General features: G+C 37.3%; 1 long non-coding RNA gene across 1 annotated transcript in view; it reads right to left on the reverse strand.

The window, feature by feature from the left end:
- Positions 1-11743: 11743 nt before the first annotated feature.
- Positions 11744-16866, reverse strand: part of LOC117981709 (uncharacterized) — a 40671-nt gene continuing 35548 nt past the window's right edge. The window contains exons 2-3 of the long non-coding RNA XR_004673328.2: positions 14103-14224; positions 11744-12069 (exon numbers count right to left, since the gene is read on the reverse strand). This is a non-coding gene — a long non-coding RNA (uncharacterized LOC117981709). The remainder of the gene's footprint in view (positions 12070-14102; positions 14225-16866) is intronic.

Genomic DNA, 16866 nt, shown 5'->3' on the forward strand with positions numbered 1-16866 from the left:
TTGGTGTGTCATTGACTCTTCTATTTTGACTTTCTTTTATGTGTAATTCAGTGGTTTAATTTGACATTAAGGGATACAAGCCTGAATTCTAGATTATAATTATTTAATGAAATAGAGTTCACATTCTGAATTGAAGAAAATACTTATAGCTTTTGAAAAGGGATACTACATTTTATCATATGTGTACAGACTATTGAGATTGTGTCTCTGTATAATAAATTTATTGCACTAGCATTATAACAATTTGATATATTCTATATTTCATTAACTAGTATAAAGATGAAATGGCAATACTTGTAAAAAGTTCTCATGTTTGTTTCATGGTAATTTTACGTTTACTTTTTCTAAGAAACTGCCAAATTGTTTTCCAGAGTGGTAATACTATTCCACTTTACCACCATAAATCTAACAGTGGTTCAGTTTCTCCACATCCTTGCCAGCATTTGAAGTTGTCACTATTTTGTATTTTTAGCATTGCTTATTATTTATTTATTTATTTATTTATTTATTTATTTTATTTATTTATTTATTTTGAAACAGAGCCTTGCTTTGTTGCCCAGGCTGGAGTGCATTGGCGTGATCTCGGCTCACTGCAACCTCCACCTCCCAGGTTCAAGCGATTCTCCTGCCTCAGCCTCCCGAGTAGCTGGGATTACAGGCACCCACCACCACACCCAGCTAATTTTTTTTTTTGTATTTTTAGTAGAAATGGGGTTTTGCCATGTTGGCCAGGCTGGCCTTAACTCCTGACCTCAGGCGATCCACCCGCCATGGCCTCTCAAAGTGCTGGGATTACAAGCATGAGCCACTGTGCCCAGCCGCTTATTTTTTATTTATTGTTGAATCTTGAAAATTCTTCATACATTCTAGATATTAGTCCTTCATCAGATACGTGGTTTGCAAATATTTTGTGGTAGTCTACAGCTTGTCTTTTCATCATCTTAGCAGGTTCTTTTACAAAGTAAAAATTTTCAATTTTAATGAGATCCAATTTATTATTTATTTTTCTTTTATAGTTGTACTTTTGATGTCACGTCTACAAGCTCTTTATCTAACCCTTGGCCTTAAGAATTGTTCATGTTTTTTGCTAAAAATTTTATGATTTTACATTTTACATGTAAATTTGTGATCCATTTTGAGATGATTTTTTATAAAAGGAGAGACTTAGGTTGTGGTTCTTTTTCTGTTGGCATCGTTATCAATGTCCAATTGCACCTGCACCATTTGTTGTTGGTTGAAAAGGCTGCCCTTTGTTAACTTGCTTTTGCACTTTTGTCAAAAACAATTGGACATATTTGTGTTGGTCTTTCTTTAATTTTTGATATTTATATTTAACGAAAATATAAAACCTTGCAATTTCTCATTCTCTATGAATAGATGATAGATATCAATTTAGTTAAGCTCTTTATTTCAAGGAGAGCATCAGCCATGGTACGAGCTCTTTTTTCAAAAAGGCAATGGGAAGAGTTACTTTCCCGTGAGCGTCTTCTCACTAGGTAGAGCTGGATAAAGGTGGTAACAATTTATTCATCCTCAAAAGACTTGGGTTGTGGGAGGCAGAGCTTGCAGTGAGCCGAGATCGCGCCACTGCACTCCAGTCTGGGCAACAGAGCAAGACTCCATTTCAAAAGAAAAGAAAAAAAAAGAAGACTTAGGTTGGCCATGGGATATTCTGATCACTCTGAGCTGCATTCAGAGTTAACCCTCCTTCACCTGGTTGTAGCTTGTCTTGATCGCTGACCTTAACTTTCTTCTACACACACCTGTCCCGCGTATCATGTGTTATAGTCACGATTACTTGGTACACAGCATATTGGTAAATGGGTTGACAGATATGCTGCCCCTTATGGCCTCTGGATTTTATTATATACCATATCGCCTTTGTATGCTTGATTTGGAAGAAGTACCTATGTGGGAAATCAGAGGGAACCTGGAGCTGTTATATCAAGGCAGGATGAAGTTATCAAGATACTTTTGTTAGCACTATTCTAATAATTGGCGCCAGGTATTTTTTGTTTTTTGTTTTTGAGATGGAGTCTTGCTCTTGTCACCCAGGCTGGAGTGCAATGCTGTGATCTCAGCTCACTGCAACTTCCGCCTCCCAGGCTCAATTGATTCTCTTGCCCCAGCTCCAGGGTAGCTGGGATTACAGGCAAGCACCACCACCCCTGGCTAGTTTTTGTATTTTTAGTAGAGATGAGGTTTCACCATGTTGATCAGGCTGGTCTTGAACTCCTGACCTCAGGTGATCTGTCCGCCTCAGCCTCCCAAAGTGCTGGGATTACAGGCATGAGCCACCTGGCCAAAATTTTTGCCAGTCAGTAAGAGAGCTACCTTGTTCAGATTGCATCCCCACATCTTCCTACTTCCAATTAATTTTAAAGAAACTGCCTGAGCTCTTTACTCTCTCTTTGCCCTTCTTTCCCTCCCTGCCCAACATTTGCTCTTTTCTGTTCTGCTTTGATATGTGACTTCTGAAGACTTTATCATGCAGGTTCTCTTGCCTTCTGATTTCTGGCTGAATTCAGCTTATGGAAGAACCTGGCAGGAGCTGGGAGATGAGGCGGAGGTACTCCTGCTCCCTCCCTGATTCTAGAGACTTATTAACATTTGTGTTCTTCTACAGTCACAACTTCCATCAGGTGTCACCTTGTCTGAGGCTCTAGCTCTCAACTATTTCCTCTCCTTGCCCTTTGGACTTGGGATTCCTGCTGCTGCTGCTCCGTAGATACTGCAATATCTCATGTGGGTTCTCTTAACTTGCCTACACCTCTAAGGAAGTACACCTCAGTATTCCCATAATTAAAACAATCGTCAAATGTCCAGCTTGTTATACTAGCCATTTCCTTCTAAGGCCCTGTCTGATATACCTTCCGAAAGTGCTAAACTTACTTACTTTATCAAAACTACTTGGAAGGCTCCTGAATAAATTCTAGACAAGGTGACAGGTAAGTGGATACACAAATGAATAGGAGAGCCACCTCAGTAAGTAGTAGTAAAAAGCAAAATTTTAGAAAACAAAAATATATAGCTTTCCATAATCCATGGGAAAAAAATGGTAAGGTGAATTTCACTAAAATTAAAAACTTCTTCTTTGCAGATACACTATTATGAGACTAAAAAGATAAACTACAGACTTGGAGAAAATTTTTGCAAGACAAATATCTGATAGAGAACTGATAAACAAAAATATAAAAAAACCTCTAAAGACTGAACAGTAAAAGAAGTTAAAAAATTTTAAAAAATAAGCGAAAGATCTGAACAGCTACCTCACTAAAGAAGATATAAAGATGGTAAATAAGCATGTGAAAATATGCTCAACATCATATATCATTAGGGAATTGCAAATTAAAACAATGAAACACCGCTGCACTCCTATTAGAATAACTAAAATCCATTCCATGTCAAGCAACAGAAACTCTCTTTCATTCCTGGTGTGAATGCAAAATGGCACAGCCGCTTTGGAAAACAATTTTGTCTTTTTTTTTTTTTTTTTAACAAAGCTAAACACAGTCTTACATCATCCAGCAATCATGCTTCTAGGTATTTATGCAAACAAGTTGAAAATTTATGTCCACAAGCAAGAAACCTGCACACAAATGATTATAGCAGGGTTACTTATCATTTCCAAAACTTAGAAGCAACCAAGATGCCTTTCAAAAGGTGAGTGAATAAACAAACTATGTACATTCAAACAGTAGAAAACTATTTAATAATAAAAGGAAATGAGCTATCAAGCAAAAGACATGGAAGAATCTTAAACACATACTGCTGAGTGAAAAAAGCCAGTCTGAAAGTCTACATATTACATGATTCCAACTATATAAATACTGAAAATATTGAAAAAGACAAAACTTATGGAGACAGTAAAAAGATCAATGATTTCCAGGGGTTAGGTTGAAGGGGGGAGGGATAAATAGGTGGAGCACAGAACAGTTTTAGGGCAATGAAACTATTCTGTGTGATACTATAATGGTAGATACATGGCAGTTACACATTTCCAAGAACCTGTAGAACTGTACAATACAAAGACTGAATCTTATGTAAACTATGGATATTGGTTAATAATGTATCAAGGGAAAAATAAGGGAGAGCTAGAAAGGGTGTATGGAGACTCTAATTTCTGTGCAATTTTTCTGTAAACCTAAAACTGCTCTATAAAAATAAAGTCTATTAAAATAGCTATCTAATTGTAAAGCTCATAATATAGCCAGGGAGAAAAAAGCTATGCAAAATATGATGGTATAATGTATTAAAGGTAATATATAGGCACATAGGAAGCGCTTTGGTAAATCAAGAGAGAGTAATGGAATCAGGAAAGGCTACAAAACAGCAAAAACCTGAATGGCTAGTGGCATTTCATATTCCTGAATGAATTAATTATCTTTTGTATTGAGAATTAAGACCTAAGAACTATAATTAGATGCATTTTTACAAAAATATCATTCGGTTTTCAAATAAACCTGGGAGGGAGGTGTTATCTGCTTTCGACAAATGAAGAAATCAAAGTTTCCAGATTTCTCTGGACTTGTCCAAGTTCATACAGTAGGTCAATGAATAAACACAAATTTGAACACAGGCTTTCTGACTATGGATCCATTTCACTAAAGTTACAGGAAGAAAATTATGAGAAGAAAGACCATAGATATGAGGAAAAAATGAAACTAAATGAGAACCTGCTTCAGATGCCAGGTCTTGTTGCAAGATACTATTATAAAATAAGTTGGTTTTGTCATGGAGTAGTGGAAACTCTGTACAATCAGTGAGGAATCTCTTAAACACAATGGTAATAATATTTTCAAATATATAAAAATATAGGAAGTATATATAATAATAAGTACATTTTTACCCAAAAAGTAAAAAATAGAAATATTGTCTTTTGCTTATAGATATAGTGATTTTTTTTTTTTGGCAAATCTAATAAACAAGGCCATGAAGTGCAATTGTATATTTTCTACTTTTGTTGATATCATATCCCCCTTCAGTGGTTAGGTTTAAAGAAAAAAATACTTGAGAGTTGTAAATGTCAAATATTAGAAAGAAATATATTTATTGTCAAGATTTAGGAGAAAAGGCTGCTCTGCTTATGGAGTAGCCATTCTTTATTTCTTTACTTTCTTAATGAACTTGCTTTCACTTTACTCTATGGACTTGCCCCAGATTCTTTCTTGCGTGAGATCCAAGAACCCTCTCTTGGGGTCTGGATCAGGACCCTTTTCTGGTAACATCTTCCTGGTGACCATGAAGGGACTATACTGAAGAGACCCCCGACCTGAAGGAAATAGATTGCAGCACCAACTTTGAGTAAGTGGTGGGGTACATTTTACCCCAGTAAAGGATGGGGTTGGGTTAGAGGCCCAACTTAGGAGAGTCTCTCCTAAGACAAAGAAGGTTAAAAGTCCCCCCACCCCACTTTTTTTTTTGAGACGGAGTTTCGCTCTTGTTGTCCAGGCTGTGCAACCTCTGCCTCCCGGGTTCAAGCCATTCTCATGCTTCAGCCTCCCAAGTAGCTGGGATTATAGGCATGTGCTACCACACCCAGCTAATTTTTGTATTTTTTAGTAGAGACGGGGCTTCACCAGGTTGGTCAGGCTGGTGGAACTCCTGACCTCAGGTGATCCACCCACCTCGGCCTCCAAAAGTGCTGGGATTACAGGCGTGAATAAAAGGCAAGGACGCTTGACCAAACTTGGGTTTGAGGACCAGCATAGGAAGGTTAGAGTGCTTCCTAAAATGTAGGGGGTTAGAGGCCCCTCTCAGTAAAGTCTCTCTTTGTTAAAAATGGATTTGGCACTATGGGATGTTAACCACTATTCTCTGTGGATTAATCTGCCTTGCACTGTTTGCTGATGGCTATGGGTGAAAGGATTAGGCGTGTACAGGATCATGGGACATGGGGAGCTTTTTCCTCCCCAAAGGGGGAAACTTGAGAGCTGATAGGACCCCTGGAAAAGATCCCTTCACAACTGTCAAGCGACCGCCTGAACTTTTGATTCAGTGTTGCTACAATGGGTGGGTCTTTCTCTGGCCTTCCTGAGCTACTTGCCTTCCCTACCTCATCACAGGCTATGCTTTTCTCTCTCTTTCTCTCCTTTCCCTTTCCTATCTTTTCTTTTACTCAGGGCAGCCATCTTTCCCAGAAACCACGTGTTGAAACTTCTTTAATCCACTTTGAATGGATTAAAGATGACAGAGCCTTACCAGGGGCAAGTGTGAGCCTTGCCAGTTCAATACTGGCACTAAGCTGATGGGCTAATGTCTATATTTTGTCACATGTATTTTGCTCTGCCCAGATGGCAAATGTTAATGTGGTTACCTCATGCAACCCCTTGGGTGGCACCTTACAATACTGAGAAGCTTTTGTTTGTGATTCTACAAAATGCCAGTCTCATTAGTCACTCAGCTTAGTGCCAGTAGGGCGTGGCTTCTCCCCAGCTCTCCATCTTCTTTGGGCGGCATACTTTTCAGCACTTTCTGTATTCCCCTGCACTGACCTTCTACAAGCCTTACTCTGTCTATGCTTCCTCCTGCCTCAAGGGCTTTGGACTTCCTCAGCCTAAACACTATATTTTTCTCATTTCATTCTTGTTAACTTTGCTAATTCTTCAAATATCAGCTCAAATATCTCATAGACCCTTTTAACACTACATATCTCTGTACTATATTAAATGCCAGAGCTGTAATTTTATATTTAAGCGATTATTTAGTTAATATTTGTCACCTCTTCTAGAATACAAACAGGTTGTTTGCATAGACTATTTCTTTTCTTTCTTCTTTTTTTTGCCTTTTATTGTTGTATTGCTATTGTCTGGTACAATAGCTAGCACTTAGTAAAATTATGACAAAAAATGATAGCTTGTGCTATTACAGGTTAGCTCAAAGTGCTTATTCTTTATGCTAAGGCATTTGGTGGACATCAAGAATTATACTCGAATACCAAGGATACAAGACTGGAGCACTGCTGTGTCATACAGTCTCTCTAGCTCTCTTTTCTTGGTTAGTCCAACATGTTGGGGAAAAGATCCATTCTAGAGAAGCCACCAGGGCCACAACTGCAGCAGGAAAGTTGCTTTACCTCAAGGACTAGCATGCTTCTGTAAAATCTCTTAGGGATGGAGTGGTTCTACCATTTCAAAATAGCCCTAATTGACAGGGAGCATTTGTTTTCAGCATTTTGTTTTTTTGCTAATCATAAGATGAGCTGAATGAACATAATTGCTAAACTCTATTGAAGGTCTGAGCATAGACAAGATCCAGACTGATGTGAGACAGATTGAGAGCAAAATAGGACCTGAAAGATCAGGAAAGCACCATGGGAGCATCATGGACACAGCTTTCTTCTGGTCCCCTGGAATGTCCCTTTTACATTCACTTGAACACTGGGTTTAAAGAATCACTAATCTAACACTACTATTTCTAAAACTCCTTCAATAATGTATGTGTTACCTATATCTGCTGTTTGGTCTACGTTCCTTCATTCTTCCACATTCACAAACCAAAGATTAGGCTTTCTTGACTTTCTGTAAATTGAAAGTTGTATTGTTATTTATGTATTCATTGTGACACACAAAGAGCTCTGGGAATGAATGTTAACTAAGCAAAGGTGTTTCACCCTCTATTTGTTGAATGAAATTTGTCTTTTGTTTTTTTAATCTAGTGACACCTAATTGCAACCTGTATTGTCTTTTAATTTATAGAAACATGAATACTTTTATGAAAACATTCAAAATGCTTTCTTATAGGACATCTGATAATTTGAGAAAATAATTTAGGTACTTAGCCAAAAATTTTATACACTTCTAAAAGTGATGACTAAGTGGCACCTTAAACTAATCCTTTTACTCAGAAACAGAACTAGGTGATTATGTGAGTATGCTGATACGAATCAATAGGCCTCTAAAAGCTTAAATGTGAGGAATAGCAGTTGAGTCCTTGGTTGCAAGCAAGAGAAACTGATGAGCGGACTTATGAAAGAGGAACTTATAGAAGCATATAAGAGTGTGGGAGTAAAGGACTCAGAGTGGGCGGAGGATTGGATGCCCAGGTTGAGAACTAGGCAAGAAATTTAGGAGTTACGAAGTACAAGAAGCAGAGGGAAACAAACGTACAGCCACTTTCTCATTGCTCACACATCCTAATCAGGAGACCACCACTCTGCTGTCACCAAGACCTCTGCAGGGAAATATATCCAAATCTATCTCTTCCTGACAGGTGGTTCTGGCTACAGGAATCACTTGCAATTGCAGTCAAATGGTGGCTGAAGCTGAAAATGGAGGATGGAGAAGCTGAGGGCTGGCCAGGCAGCTCTTTCTTTATATAATAATCTCAGGGCTTGTCCAAGGAGACTAGATTCAGCGTCCTCCCTGCATGACAGTCTCAGGGAAGTAAGCCCACTGAGGCAGCAGCCCAGGGCTTCAATACAAGTGTTCCAGCTACCAAGGCAGATGCTACACCATCTTCTGCCACCTAGTCTCACAAATCACAAATGATTTGTGTCACATTCTTTTGGTTACAAGCAAGTTACAGGCTCAGTTTCAAAGCAACAGTAATTAGACTCTACCTTTCAAAGGGTGAGTAATGAGGTCCTAGATGATTTGGAGAAGAACAGAGAGATCGTTGGAACCATTTAGAGGAAACACTATTATCCCTGTATAAAGGACAATAATATATTTAATCACATTCCTTGTACTTCATTTGCAATATCTTCCATAGAGTGGCTATGAAAATTCGTAGATCATTGTTACTTTAAAAAAGAAAGCCATGGCTCTCACATTCTTATTATTTTAATACAAGAAATAACTGCCTTGGGCAATACTTTTTGGGGGATGTTGACAAGCCATGTTCAATGTATTAGCTACATTGTGCTGAAGATTATACTCAGTAAATGAAGATTGAGATTAATCATGATTATTTTCTTTTGCAAAAGCCATGAAACATTGCTAGCCAATAAGAAGGAAAAAACATTTGTATGTATTTGCTAAGGATTCATTATAGTGTGGGAGCAGAGTGGATAGTGACTTGGGAGCCAGAGAAATCTGAGTTTGAATCAAGCCTCCACCACTTATTGATTAAGTGACCTCAAAGATAGTAATTGCCTCTTTTAAGTGATAGTTTCTTATCAGTGAAATACTACTACTACTGCTACCAACTGCTGTACAGAAGACAGAATGATCTGAGAAGGAATTTTTGGACTGGAGTTTGTGTACCAGCTACAGGCTGTACCAGAAATACAGGAAGAGAAAGGGCTTTTAGTAACTGGAAACCCAAAATGCAGTCATGTGGAAATGATCCTTTTTTCTTAACTTCAATGGTAAAATGTGGGAGGTTGACTCAATAGTCAAGTGACCCACCTGCTAAATCCTTTGACTTTGATGTGTAAACAACATGCCTTCTTACAATTATTATCATTGCTTACTTTTTTGACCCTGAAGACTGACTCAGAGGAGTTCAGTGTCCTCACAACCCTAACTCAGAATTAGGCTATGTGATTCAAATCCCAGCCCGACTCCTCACTGGCTGTGGAGCTTGGCCAAGTTATGTAACTCAGGTTGCTCATACATAAAATCAGGATATTGATGGTCATGATCAAAACTAAATTAGATAGTCCACATCTAGCACACAGAAAGCACTTTGTAAATATTAATACACAGTAGCTGCTGCTACTGTAAGAAGCTTATAATGCATTTCCAACCAGAAACTTTCCTTTAACAAGATAATGCATTATGAAATATCCTATATTATTTGAAACATTAGATCATTTCCAGCTATTGCAAAGAAAAATGTAATGAGATTTTTCACATGTAGTAAACTAAGTTATGGGTTATATTCATTATATTCTTGTCTCACTGCAGATTAAAGTTTACATATGTAACAAACCTGCACGTTGTGCACATGTACCCTAGAACTTAAAGTATAATAAAAAAAGTTAATCTTTTAAGTAGTAGAAAGTTTATTTATAGGCTGTTCTTTTCTGCATAACGGAACTACAAATGACTCCAATGTGGGAGTAAAGAATGTGTCTGTGAAAAAGAGCAGAGAAGAATGCAAAAAATTGATATGAGAGAAAAGAAAGGAAATGAAAATGTCATTCATATATCTGCATATTAATAATTTTACTTTTTTTTTTAGGACCCAGCTATGGAGTCTATAAAAAACTCAGGTTTATCCCCAAGCTGAGTCATCAACCGAACAGCCCATCTGGAGAGCAGACTGGTTTTGGCTAGACTAATGGAAATACACTTTTAGTCTCTGGGGTCTAACTGGAAATGATTATTGTCATTCCATTTTCATGGAGATTGTGACTGTTGGAAACTCCATGTTGGCAGAATGCAAACCAGCTGTTGATTTCAAATGCCTCAACTTTATACTTTAACTATCTTTATCCTGTTTTATCTATCATCTATGTATCTTTCATTTAGATTAGTCTTTCTAAATGTATTACTATAGAAGAAAAGTGCCAAAGAAGCACACACAAAATCTGTCTACATAGAGAAAACTAAATTGTATGTTAATTCTCAAGAGAAAAAGAAAGAAGAAAGGGAGGGAGAAATAATACAAGGTTTTGGCTTGTGTTTAGTGGGATAACAAGTTGAACTCACATCATAATTTGAAAAAAGCAAGAACAATAAACAAGAAAATATAGTCAAGCATGGCTACATAACTTGTGGGGACAATGCAAAATAAAAATAAGGGGGCCCCTATCAAAAAATTACTAATTTCAAGAAGATGAGAGTATATTATTAAATCAAATATGGGGCTGTTCTAAGCATAGGACCCTGTGAGCGTGTGCAGATTGTACATCCATGAAGATGGCCTTGAATATAGTTTCTTTTTTTGCTTAAAAATAATCTATTCTCCTTAATGAATACTTACACTCAAGGAGGGGAGACATTAACTTTTATTGCCATCTGGTATGACTCTTAGTCTGATCTGATAATGTACTACTTATTTATTTACATATTTAAGATTGGGTCTTGCTCTGTCACCCAGGCTGGACGGCAGTGGCACAATCATAACTCGCTGCAGCCTCAAACTCCTGGGCTCAAGAAATCCTTCCACCTTAACCTCCTGAGTATTTGGAACTACAGGCATGCACCACTATGCCCAGCTAATTTTTAATTTTTTTGGTAGAGATGGGGACTCACTATGTTGTCCAGGCTGGTCTCAAACTCCTGGGTCCAAGTGATCTTCCCATCTCAGGCTCCTGAATAGCTGGAGTTACAGGTATGCGCCACCATATCAGCTCTGTTAATTTACCTTTTATTATTTCTCAATTTGTTTAGTAAAACAAAGCTTAGTTTTCAATTTCATCTGTTTAGAAAAATAAAGCTTAGTTTTCAATTTCTCTTCCACCTCTTCCTTCCCTGGCTGGGAAGTGTGTACAGGGGGATGGATATCACTGTAGAGTTTAAGGGTTGACATCTCTGGCCCAGTGTCTTCTGACTCCACTGTTTGCTTGTTAACATCTCTTCTCCACTTGGGTGATCCTTGATATCGGAGGCCAAAGTCTGTAGCTGGTTAACTGGGATGTGAGAGACTGCTATTATTCCAAGAAGGACAGTCATCATCAGATCTTAAATAAGGTAAGACACAGTTATTTTTATTTCTAGTATATGAAAACTAGGGAGATTAGAAAGGTCAGATTAACTAAAGACAAATTAAAAGGATTGTACATTTGCTGTACATATAAGCTGTGATTCATAGTAAATGTATGTCCTAGTCATATGTGATAGTTTTTCTAAAATTATTTTAAATGTACAAAAAAAACTTTGTTTATGCTTTCAGTGAGTTTTGTAAATGTTTTCGAGACAACAAATAAACAAAAATCTCATTTATCTTTAAAAGTTACAAATTTGACTTCCTATATAAAAGAACACTGCAACAAAACCATGTATTAAGTGAAGATTTTTAAAAAGTGAATACATTTTGCCCATTGTTTCTCTGTGACTTGTTTTGATGAGTTTAGTAGGAAAAGACATTGGTGGGGGCATATTATTGCTCCTTCATACTTTAAATCTTCCTTTACTGGTTCTCTTCAGCCTTCATTTAAAACATTTAAGAATTTTCCATCTGCAAAAAAATAAAAACAAAAATAAATAGCATCTGATCTAATATATGTCCATGGCTTCTGCTGCCACCGTAAGCTAAGGACAGCATTACCCTCTTCAGTGAAATAATGGGTAAATCATCATGAGGGCTGTTTAGTGAAAAATAACATCAAAACAGAGCTGAGAGGAGGAATTTCTGATTCACTGGGTTCTTCACCAAACTATCCTACTTCTGTGGTAGGAGGTGAGTATGTCTATGTGGGCCTTAAAAGTGTCCTTTGAGTTTTGATTAAAGGGCCTAAATGGTGTTGTTCAGAGTGCAAAGCCTTAATAACTAAAATATCCTATCATAACTACTCATATTTGACAGTGAAGAACAGTATAACCTTTCTCCAATAAAATGGTGGCATAAAAATTAAGAACCATGAAATTATTTTAAATAGAAAAACTCGGCTAGTAAATATATTTACTATAGAATGATGATGTACTGTCTTAATAATGTTTGATATTAGCCAATTATTCTAGAAAAATGAGGAAAGTTGGAATAAAGAATGCTAGAATACTAAATAAAGAAATTTATCTATTGCACTTTTTGGAGAACATATTTTCTGACAGAAAGAACAGAAATGAACTATAATATTTTCAACATGATTCTCATATCCTGTAGAAAGCTTGTAAGTTTTTCTCTAGGGAGCTGTAAAAGACACAACTGTGATACAAACAGGCATAGCGTTACTAGGCTGAAATTTTTAATCTGTTGGCTTCAGTATTTCCATAGATTTCCCAAGTATGTCAGCATATTTTTTGATATGCATTAGCTATAGTATTTGGCAATATAATTTATAATGATTTTAAATGTACAATTTCAACTCTTGTACACTGTTAATGGAAATTTAAATTAATAAAGATATTGTAAAAAACTGGTGGAGGTTCCTCAAAAACAAGAATTACCATATCATCCTAAAATTTCACTTTTGGGTATGCACCCCCAAAAATTGAAGTCAGTTTGTTAAAGAGATGTCTACACTCCTATGTTCATTGCAGCACTGTTCACAATAGCCAAGTTTTTTAATCAACCTCAGTGACCAGGCACAGGTGGGTGGATAAAGAAAATGTGGTACATATGCACAATCAAGTGCATATTCAACCTTAAAAAAGAAGGATATTTTCTCATGTGTGGCAACATAGATGAAATTGGAGAACACTATGCTAAGTGAAATAAGCCAGAAACAAAGACAAATACCACATGTTCTAACTTACATGTGGAGTCCAAAACAATTTAACTCATAGAAGCAGAGAGCAGAATGGTGGTTACAGAGACCAGGGAGTGGGAGGAATGGGAAGATGATGGTCAGATGGTACAACATCTCAGAAAAGAGAAAAAATTCTTTTGAGTTTTATGACATAGAATGAGAAATATAGTTAATAATACAGAATTGTACATTTTAAAATTTAAATTGCAAATGTTCTCACCACAAAAAAATACTGTTTGAGGTAATGGATATATAAATTAGCTTAATTTAACTATACCACATTGTATTCATAAACTATAACATCGCTTTGTACTCCATAAATTTATATAATCATAAATTGTCAATTTATAATAAAAGATAAAAATGAATATTTATTTTAGATGATCACTCATGAAAATGTTTGCCTCTGGTTTCATTCAACTTTTGATCTTTTCTGCCATCTAGTGGTAATGTTTTAAAACTTCCTTCTAAGTGTATACAAATAATTAAAAAATGAAAAAGTACTGTATTACAAAATGTAAAAGTAAAATGTAAAAGCATGTTCCGTTGCTTCACAAGGTCTGAAATCTAACCTAGGACCCATAAGCCCTAGGCATGAAAAATATTGGGAAAAAAATTTAAAGAATATAAAATAACTAAAATTGTCAACAATGGGTAAGAAGTATATATTATATATATGTGTATATATATAGTATATACACACACACACCACATATACACTGTGGAAATATAGAATGATTTTATATAATATATTTATAATATTTATTTGAAATAAAGCATCAGAAAGATAATTTGGATTTACCTTGCATAGTATTAATGGATGGGAGGGGCTTCAATATGGCTGAATAAAGGTGCCTGGCACTCGTCTCCTCCACAAAGAACAACCAATGCAGTACATAACTGCACATCCATCGAATAGAACATCTAAAAGAGAACACTGGAATTCATCTGGAGTCCACACAATGGCATTACTCCAAAGAGGGAATTAATGCTGAGTCACACTCACCCACTGAGACCCAAGAAGTTGGCACCATGGCATCAGTTTGAGAACTCAGATCCCACTAGACTGCATTTCTTCCCTCAGGCCCAACAGTCCCATACATTCCCACATCCCTGGGGAACCATTGACATCCCTCCGCATTCACCTAGAGGGCTGCAGCAGCACAATGCTGGTTAGACCAGGCAGTGAGACAGGGTTTCCAGCATTTTAGCCAACACAGTGTCCTACACCCCAAGGAATGTGTGGTGAGGCACACTAGGGAGGCTGCCCCAGGACAAAAGAGATCAGAAGTGTGCACTCCTCAGAGCCTGAGAGATGGCTGCCACTGCCATTGACAGCAACTATCCCCTTCAGTGGCAAGAATACTTTGCAACTGCATATGCCTTCAGAGGACCTAAAGACTGGTTCTGGGGCCTGAGGAAAGACACATTATGCCCACTGCCACCATCACCACCACCACCAGTGCCAACACACATCATTCTGGGGCCTGGGGACAGATCAACCTGCCCACTTGATATGGTTTGGCTGTGTCCTCACCCAAATCTCATCTTGAATTGTAGCTCCCATAATTCCCATGTGGCATGGGAGGGATCCAGGTGGGAGGTAATTGAGTCATGGGGAAGAGTCTTTCCCATGCTGTTCTCATGATAGTGAGTACGTCTCACAAGATCTGATGGTTTTATAAAGGGAAGTTCCCCTACACATGCTCTTTCTGCCTGCCGCCATGTAAGACGTGACTTTGCTCCTCCTTCACCTTCCACCATGATTGTGAGACCTCTCCAGCCACGTGGAATTGTGAGTCAATTAAGCCTCTTTGCTTTATTAATTACCCAGTCTTGGGTATGTCTTTATTAGCAGCATGAGAACAGACTAATACACTGCCATTGCCAGCACCCATGTACACCTTAAGGATCCTGAGGAAAGGCCCTTTCTGCCCACTGCCAACCCCACACACACTACCTGAGGACCCAGGAACCTACCCACCTGCCCAACCCACCGCCATTACTAAGAAAACTGCCTGGAAGCCTGAGGACTGGCCTTCCTGGACCCACTACCACCAACACCCATGTATACTGCCTGAGGTCCCAAGAACCAGCCCGCCTAGCCAGCTGTTGCCACCACTGGTGCCTGAGGACTGCCTCACCTGGTGTCTCCATCCCCAGTAAAGGCTCACCAAAGCATCCACTTGCAGCTGTAGCCTAAGTCACTGAGAAACGCACAGACACCACTAACACTGATTATAGCCAAAGAAATCAGAGACTACACTACTGCATTCACCAGAATCAGAGCCAAAACACCTTACTCAACCAACACTATAGATACTTCTATTTAAAAAAAATAAAAGCCAATCAATAAAATTGGAAGATGTGACAGTTAGATCAGATACACAGATATCAATGACACAAAGAAGCATGATAAAGCAAGGAAACATTACACCCCAATAGGAATACAATAATTCTCTAGTAACAGATACCAACAATTTATACACACACACACACACACACACACACACACACATAAAATACCTGAGAAAGAATTCAAAATAATGATATTAAAGAAACTCAAAAACTCAAAGAGATAGAAGAGAATACAGATAAACAATACAGAGTGATCAGAAAAAAATATATATATTCTGAATGAGAAATTCAACAAAAAGATAGATATTAAAGAGAAATAAATAGAAATCCTGGAACTGAAGAGTCCAAGCTAAGAAATAAGAAATACAATCAAGAGCCACAACAATAGACTAGATCAAGCAGAAGGAAGAATTTCTGAACGTGAAGACAGGCCATTTGAAATAACCCAGTAAAACTCATAAATAAATAATAAAAAGAATGAAAGCCTATGTCACATATGGGACACCATAAAGTAATCAGATATTTGAATTTTGGAATTTCTAGAAGAAGAGATAGCCAAGGACATTTAAAAACTATTTAGCAAAAAATAGATGAAAACTTTCCAAGTCTTACAGAATATATAGATATTCAGGTACAGGATATTCAAAGATAACCAAATAGATTCAACTCAAAAAGATATTCTCCTAGGCATATTATTGTCAAACTCTCAAAAGAAGACAGAAATAGATTCTAAAAACAGAAAAAATATCAAGTTACATGTAAGGGAATTCTCATCAGATTAACAGCGAACTTCTTGCATAAATCTTACAGGCCAGAAGAGAATGGGATGATATATTCAAAGTATTAAAAACCCCAAACCCCAATGACCAAGAATACTACACCCAAAAAAGCTGTCCTTCAAAAATGAAAGACAAATAAAATCTTTTCCAGACAAGCAAACCCTGAGGGAATTCATCACCACTAGACTGACCCTACAAGAAATGCCTAAATGAGTTCTACATTTGAAAATGAAAGGATAATATTCATCATCAACATAACAAAGAAAGTATATAACTAATTTGTAGAGCTGATACACAAATGAGAAGAAGGAAGGAGTCAAATGTTATCACAAAAAAAGCCCAACAAATCATAGGGTAAACAATGGAAGAGACAAAAGGAAACAGAATATACAAAACGATCAGAAAGCAATGAACAAAGTGATAGGAACA

The sequence above is a fragment of the Pan paniscus genome, chromosome 11 (genome assembly GCF_029289425.2).
Source record: "Pan paniscus chromosome 11, NHGRI_mPanPan1-v2.0_pri, whole genome shotgun sequence".
Classification (NCBI taxonomy): Eukaryota; Metazoa; Chordata; class Mammalia; order Primates; family Hominidae; genus Pan; species Pan paniscus.